This window comes from Equus caballus, chromosome 27 (genome assembly GCF_041296265.1).
Source record: "Equus caballus isolate H_3958 breed thoroughbred chromosome 27, TB-T2T, whole genome shotgun sequence".
Classification (NCBI taxonomy): domain Eukaryota; kingdom Metazoa; phylum Chordata; class Mammalia; order Perissodactyla; family Equidae; genus Equus; species Equus caballus.
The window spans coordinates 55,433,402-55,441,056 of NC_091710.1; the positions used below are offsets into that span (position 1 = coordinate 55,433,402).

General features: G+C 38.8%; 1 long non-coding RNA gene across 1 annotated transcript; it reads right to left on the reverse strand.

Moving 5' to 3' along the window:
- Nucleotides 1–233: 233 nt before the first annotated feature.
- On the reverse strand, nt 234–7,203 carry LOC138921051 (uncharacterized). The gene is made up of 3 exons (XR_011433295.1): nt 6,807–7,203; nt 4,068–4,452; nt 234–2,515 (listed from the first exon to the last, which is right to left on the reverse strand). It is a non-coding gene; the product is annotated as an uncharacterized lncRNA (long non-coding RNA).
- Nucleotides 7,204–7,655: the final 452 nt, after the last annotated feature.

Sequence of the window (7,655 nt, forward strand, 5' to 3'; positions counted from 1 at the left end):
TCCAAACATCCAAATCTCTCAGGAGAGTGTCTCATACAAAAACTTAAGCTGCATTCATAATCCAGCTGGGAATTTGTTGTGACAAGAGATTTTCACATATTGACGTATGTGGAGTAGCTGTTCCGGTTCAAAACTGTTTCAGCTTGAACTAAAGAAGCCTGACTTATGGACTATCAAACACACGTTGTACAGCAGCTCTAACCATTAAAGAGTGCTCTAAAGATCATCTCAAAGTAAAAGAATGTACTTTTTAAAATTATTTTTTTATTGAGGTCATATTGGTTTATAACGTTATGTGAATTTCAGGTTCACATTATTAATTTTCAATTTCTGTACAGACTGCATCGTGCTCACCACCAACGGTCTAGTTTTTATCCATCACCAAACATTGCCCCTTTATCCCTTTCACCCTCCCTCCATCCCTTTCTCCTCTGGTAACCACTACTCTGTTCTCCTTATCTATGTGTTTATCTTCCACACATGAGTGGATCCCAATGACATTCTTCATGGAAACAGAACAAAGAATCATAAAATTTATATAGAACAACAAGAGTGCACTCTTTCAAGGTAAGAATGGATACTTCCCCTCTTATGCCCATCAGTATCAGTAAGACCCATGTCAGCACTCCTGAAGGTAAGTTCCCTTTCTTGACATCAGGGCCATGTTGACCTGCTAATTTGTAACTGAACACCTCTTTGAGGCTTTGATGAGCATGTCTCCTGGGCGTATTTAATGTATGTTCTTTGTTCTAAAAAGGTATAACACTGTGCTGAAAGTCATGCTTCTCCGGAATGACTTGCTTTCTTCCTTTGTGGAAACTGCCCTCCTGGATTATAATCCTTAGCTTTGCTCAAGTCAAACTCACCTTGTCTCTCTTATCTATAGAATGGTTATTGGTTATTTTGTGTGGACAGGTGGAATGTACTCCCCATACATCAAATTAATCCAATAAAGAGGACCACATTGAAAGCAGTGCACAGGGCAGAATGCCAACAGAAATATCTGGAACAGATATACCATCCATAACTTAGCACTTCAAATCAGATCCCCTCTCCAGGGATGGCCACCTGATGACTGTGATAAGCCTCACATTCAACAAACAGGTCTGGTGTTTTACATGATATCTTATAAATAACAAAGAAAAATAATTTCCTACATCCATGGTATCTTGTAAACCATGTGATGCAGTCCCCATATGCTGTCTTTATGCTCTTTGATCCTTATTCAGGAAAAGTAAGTTTATCTATTAGTCACATTTTTCTAATTATAGGCACAAAGCACTTTTCAGACTCTGAGTTAAGTATTTGAGATACAATGATGTACAAGATAGATTTGGACACTACCCTCATGGTGATCACAATCTAGAGGGATCTGATACACAAAAAAACTAAACAAAAGGATCAGTGTGATACGTACTATTGTGTCTGGAATAGAGGACACAATGGGGAAGAACACGGGGCTCACGAGTTAGATTTAGGTAGAAGTCAGGACTAATTTGAAATTTGAAGGACATAAAACCCGAAAGCAACATAATTTTCTGCTCCCAAGTTAGACAATTATGAGACTTGGAATAATTTCCTTTTTCTGTAAAGATAATTTCCTGTATCTGTGTTAAAACAAAACAAAAAAACCCCACTGAGGCCAATAAAAATTAACTTAGCTGCTTTCTCCACAAAATAGTTTATGCAGGAGAATAAGTCTGCAGAAAACAAACAGTAGAACAACTTAGAGAGAGAGAGAGAGAGCGCTTGTTCATCAAGGTCCCGTCTTGCCCTGTAGGAGGGACTGAAAGAAGAATCGGGAATCTGAATTTCCTCAGGAGGAAGTGTAAGTGGTGGTACTTGATGTGGGATTGTATGCCTAGGGAGAGGATGGCCCCCTCTTCAGTATTTTATAGATGACACTGCGTGAAGTGCAGAATGCTCTCTTAGGGAAATAGGTGGAGGACACTGTTGGGAAGCCCATGGCCAGTTCACCTCTCAGATGGATTTGCCCCTGATGGTGCAAGTGCTGGTCTCAGTTTTTACTTTTCCCAGATTTCTGGCTTAGACAAGTTATATTTACCATCAGATTTTTATCTACCTGAAAAAATAACAGTGGCTCTTTCTTTTAATCAAGCATTGTGAATTCAGCAGAGAAAGCCTCACACGGCTTTGGAGAAAAACAACAGTGACAAATCCTGTTCCCCAAGTTCCATTTCTTACAGAACGGTTGTTTTTCTGGTGAAAGTTTAAGTTGTGCAATTTAAAAATCACTTTAAACCACTTTAAAACATTTTATCTCATTAAACTCTCCCACAATTGATTCTGAAGCTCACATACTCTCCACTTCCATCATATCTGCTGTTGTCATCCAGCCAGGATTTCTTTGGATTTTTATCACCAGGTGCCATCAACCTAAGTTGCCTCGTGGTGCGTTCTCATTTCCCCTCTGCTAAATTGCATTAAAATACTCGAGAATAATCTTCACACAATTTTCTGATATGATTTTCTTTTTGTAATTTACTGTGTGAATCTGTAAAAGCAAGACAGAGATTCACAGGTACAGTCATTGTTTGTGAAAAAAGGAAAATGGAAACACAACACGCATTACCTGGAGAGCATGAACACTGTGTATTTTTGTATATTTCAACGCTAATTAAATTTGGTGCTTGCCTAAAATAAAGAATTCTGAATTCGTTAGCATCACTCCTGTAGACTTTGTTTCTCTGTATGGATTTTAAAAACACAATCCAGAGAATTCCAACAGATGGTAATGATGTTCTGTGCATATATACAGGTCAATGCATCCAGGTGTCTGATGTAAATAATGGAGACAAATTAAAGATACGAGCTTTGTCTATAAAAAAATTGCAATTCTTTTTTTTTCTAATTTTTTTTTTAAAGATTGGCACCTGAGCTAAGGACTGTTGCCAATCTTTTTTTTTTTTTCCTTCTTCTTCTTCTCCCCAAAGCCCTCCAGTACATAGTTATATATTCTAGTTGTGAGTGCCTCTGATTGTGGCATGTGGGACGCTGCCTCAACGTGGCCTGATGAGCGGTGCCGTGTCCACACGCAGGATCTGAACCAGCGAAACCCTGGGCCGCCGAAGCTGAGGGCGAGAATTTAACCACTCGGCCATGGGGCCGGTGCCTGTAATTCTTTTAAAATACAGACACAGATAACCAATCGTTCTCTCTAACAGATATATAGACTGAGAACAGTTTCCATAATAATAATTATGGGTACAATGCATTGCATATATATTTTGTGCTAAGGGCTTTTTAACATTTTGCTTTTAAATAAATATCAAATGTAATATACGTAAAGACATATTCTAGTGCCTGGTGCATTTTAAGCACTCAATAGATGTTTGATGCTTTTATTAGTATAACGGAGGATATCACTTAATCTTCACAAGAACCCTGTGAAATAAGACCTTTACTGCCTGTTTCACAGGTGGAGGAAACCAGGCTGAGTGTTCCTATGGGTGACATGGACATGGTGTGGGTGGGAAAGATGGCGAAACACCCCCAGGGCAGGTTGTTTATGTGCTTCTGTCTCTTCCCCTGCTCCCCTCTGTGACAGGGAGCGCAGCTGGAGACAGGAGAAGAGGGCTGAAGGACTAGCCTGCAGCCCCTTCCCTCCGGGCCTCTGCCTTCCTGCCTGTCCACCCCATCTGCAACTGAAACATTGGGACAGACAGTCCACGGCGCTCAGCACACGGCTGCACAGTACACTGCCCTCCGCCTGGGGCTCCACGCTCTAAGCCTCCATGGGACAGGCCGGTTTTCCCTCTCTTTGTTTTTCTATGTTTTCCCTTTTTCTCTCTTCTTCCTCCTCCTCCAATTTCTGATCATTAATAAAAAAGCCACATGCAAAGTTAACAAAGGAATCACAATCAGACTGAAAACGGGTTTCTGATCAAGGAAAACTGTCTTCAGAGTGGACAAGAAAAATAACGGAAAAACTAGAATTTTATAACCAACTAAGCTACTATTTAAGAGAGAAGGTAAAACATAAATGTTTTTAGACCAACAGAGAATTTGGACACTGCCTGCCATCTCCAATACGGAACATGCCTTACCTCCCGGGAAGAGAAATCACACAAACGTGTGGCTGGGAGATTGGAAGAAGGACCTGAAAGTACCCCAGTCAAGACTGTAAGCTGCAACTAATATTGACTGCAAAAAATGGGGACAGAGGTTACATAAAAAAAATTAAAAAGTGTCTTAAAGTATAACCGGATACATTGTAAAGTTCACCGAATAAGGAAAGCTAGCAAGCACTTGTGCTGGTCCTGCTGTAAATGCTTAAAGTCTTTCTATCTGTGAAGATGATTTGTTGATAAGTGTATTTGTTAAAAAATTAGGTGTAACAAAGGATTACTACACAATCTGTAGGTATGTCTGTTCGATACCGCAATCTGTGATCCGAGCACGGGGATGTGGCCAGTCCAAAGGAAGAGGTGCCTGAAACGTGAAACACACACAAGATTTCAAAACTCAGTTAAGGTGAGAATGGTACACTGGAAGATGAGTGTTATAAGATGAATTTGTCTTTGAGTTCTTAGAACAGACCAAATATTTTCCCTTAACGTGGAGAAAACTTTACTAATAGATTAAAGCCATGTTTCTCAGATCGTTTGGATTCAAGACCCCTTTTCAGCTTTAAAAATTATTGAGGAGCTCAAAGAGTTTGGTTTATGTTGCTAATATCTATTCAGAATTCCTTCCTTTGAAAGCTAAACTTAGAAAATTTAAAAATGTTTACATGTTATGCACTTATATACAAATAAATACGTGTATAGTATGTTACATGTTAAGATGAATATCGTATTTTTGAAAAACTATACTTTTTCAAAACAAAGAATATGGCCCTGCCCGACAGTCTGGCGATTCTCTTTAGTCTCTGCTTTAACAGAAGACACCGCATTCCCGGTCAGCTTCTGCCTTGATCTGTTGTCACACAGGACGTAGCCTTTGGAAACTCAACTGTAGCTTGTGAAAGCATGAAGGTGGACAAGGCAAATCATATTTTAGTTCTATTATGAAAACTGTTCTGACTTCAGGACCCCCTGGAAGGATTAGAGTGACCCCTGAGTGTCTCTGAGCCACCTTGAGGACCGCTGACTGCTCGAGTTACAAATAGATGTATTTGGGGGCACTTGGGTGATGAGCCAGCCGTTGCCCACAGCAGCCATAAAAATGAAAGGTAGAATTCCTCAGCTTTTACCATGTTTCCTTTGTCCTTATAGGGATTTGGGTGATAAAATTGCCAGCAAAAAATGTTTTCTCCTCTAATAGAAATACAATTGGTTATTATATAGCAATAGATAGTTGGTCTACTTTTTTCTGTGAAAATTCTCAGAAAATCTGGATATGAATATTTTAAAAATTGCTATTGAAATATTGCCTATCAATTGGAAAAATGAATTTTGCTAGGAGATGCAATAATGAGATAAATAATAAAAATAATAACAATATCATTATAGCACTTGTAGTAAAATGAGAAAGTTAACTCTTCATATAAAATAAAGATGACACTAAGAAAGACATTTTCTTTTCTACATGTTCTTTTGCTAAAATTAAAAAGATGTCTTTTGTTGTGTTATTATGCATTCCTAAGAAAAAATAGTAAGTTGTATAAACTGCACAGTCCTGAATGTAGGCAATCACATAAATGTTTAAAAGTGAAAAAAAATCAATTGAAAAGAACTTATAAAACATTTATAAATTATAGTTCCAATTTATGTTTTTCTTTTCCATGTTTTTTTATTTAAAAACATATTAAAGAGAAGGAAGGATAGAAACAGGATAAGATTTTAGATGCTAACGTCTGGACTAAGCTGTACTTGATCTTGCACCAGTAACGAGGGCAGCGCACAGAAGGTTTCACCCTTGTTAAGGAGGAAGCAATTAGTCTTGTCAATCCGGATTTCAATCAATGAACTATAAACATCTGGCGGTACACAACTACCTTCATTTAAAATTATACTCTCCTTTTTCAGCCTTTTTTCCCCATCAATTTTCCACAGAGTCACAGAATGTCTGCCATAAAAATATTTAGACTTTCTCCTAATACTGCTGACGAAATCACAGAAACTAGTACAATGGTTTGAAAAGAGAATAATAGTTGTGCATCACTAGCCGATTATAATTCAGTGGTGTCCCCACTCAGGAAGATGGACGTCTTTCAACCAATTAGCACACAATCCTTAAAATACATAAAACATGATTCCTTTTGTTAGCATCCTGTTTTAAGTTGCTACTGTGCATCATTCATTTTAAAAGAATACTGTACAGTATCATGAAAATATTAGTAGACACCTTTTTTTTTTTAGAAATGGTAGAGCCTTGATCAACTGGAATGCTTTTCAAGAGCAGTTTTCTTATTTATTCTCTTTTTCTGTTCTATTCTGAGTTAACCAGCAAGCTCAATATTTATTTTTAAAAGATGCATCTAAATATATTAATTGAAAAAAATCATAGTGGATTGAAAAGAATTTACCAATTTTGCCAACAGAGCTAGTGTGGTGTAGCAGAACGAGCAGGGGTCACGTCATAATGTGTGGTGTTTGGAGTTAATCTCAGTTGCTTCATGTGTCTAGGACAGATAGTAATAATTCTGTCATGGGATGGTTGGAATTCAATGAGGCAACCCTCCGCAAGTGTCCGGCATGGAGTTAGCGGTGAATAAAAATTAGCCCCTTATTTTTGCTTTCTCTTTAGTTGGCTTATAAGCAGTTGGGTGAGGATGGAAGAAGTAGTGATTATAGATTATCTCTGCCTTCTAATTAACACAATCATAAGGAAACAATTCTTACCTTGCACGATCTAAGCCCTATCTCAAAAATACACCTTGAACTTCCTTGTTCCCCAAGAGGCCCAGCACCCAGCAGGACAGAGGAACCTCCACACAAAGCAGGAAGCATTGAACGTCCCAGACCTCGGTCTCAGACCAAGACAAGGGAACCACCAGGGATCTTTCTGACTAACCAGACCATCTTCAGGCAGAAACAAAATGAAAGTAGAGAGAACAGAGGAAAAAGAATGAAGTCTTAAGTTGAGGTGAATTGTTAACTTTCAAGAATTCACAGACATTTTTTACAGGATCACTCTGTCCTGTTGGAACTCATTGTCTTGAGCCAACTATTAGTGTTAACAATCAAAAGTCTTGCAGAATGTGTGTGAGTGTGTGTATGTGACCTGAGGCGGCCTTCACTGGTTCCACCTTGTCCACCAGGTTCGGCACAGTCTCTGGGTAGCAGACAAGGTTCTTCTCACCCTCCCTCCACCTGCCCAGCCTCTCATCCTGCCTGCTCACTTCCTTCTTCAGGATCAAGCAACATCTTGCATCATTCACTTTGTCCAGGGGTTCCACCATGGAACTTTCAAACCTCATTTACTTCTCAAGTCAAGAAGCTGGCCCTAATCCCTAAGTTGTTTTTTTGTTTTTAATCACTTTTTGCAAACCAAGCATAGCATTTTCCACATTCCAGTTAACTCAGCTGACCCATCCTTCTCTCTCCTCATTAGACTGCAAGTTCTTCAAGGGGGTGGACATCGATTTATCTGTTTCTTTATCTTCAGTCACATGGTGGGGGCTCAGGAAGATGTTTTTAAAAATCAATTCATTAAACTGGAAAGATGCGTATCAAAACAGAGAAGCACCT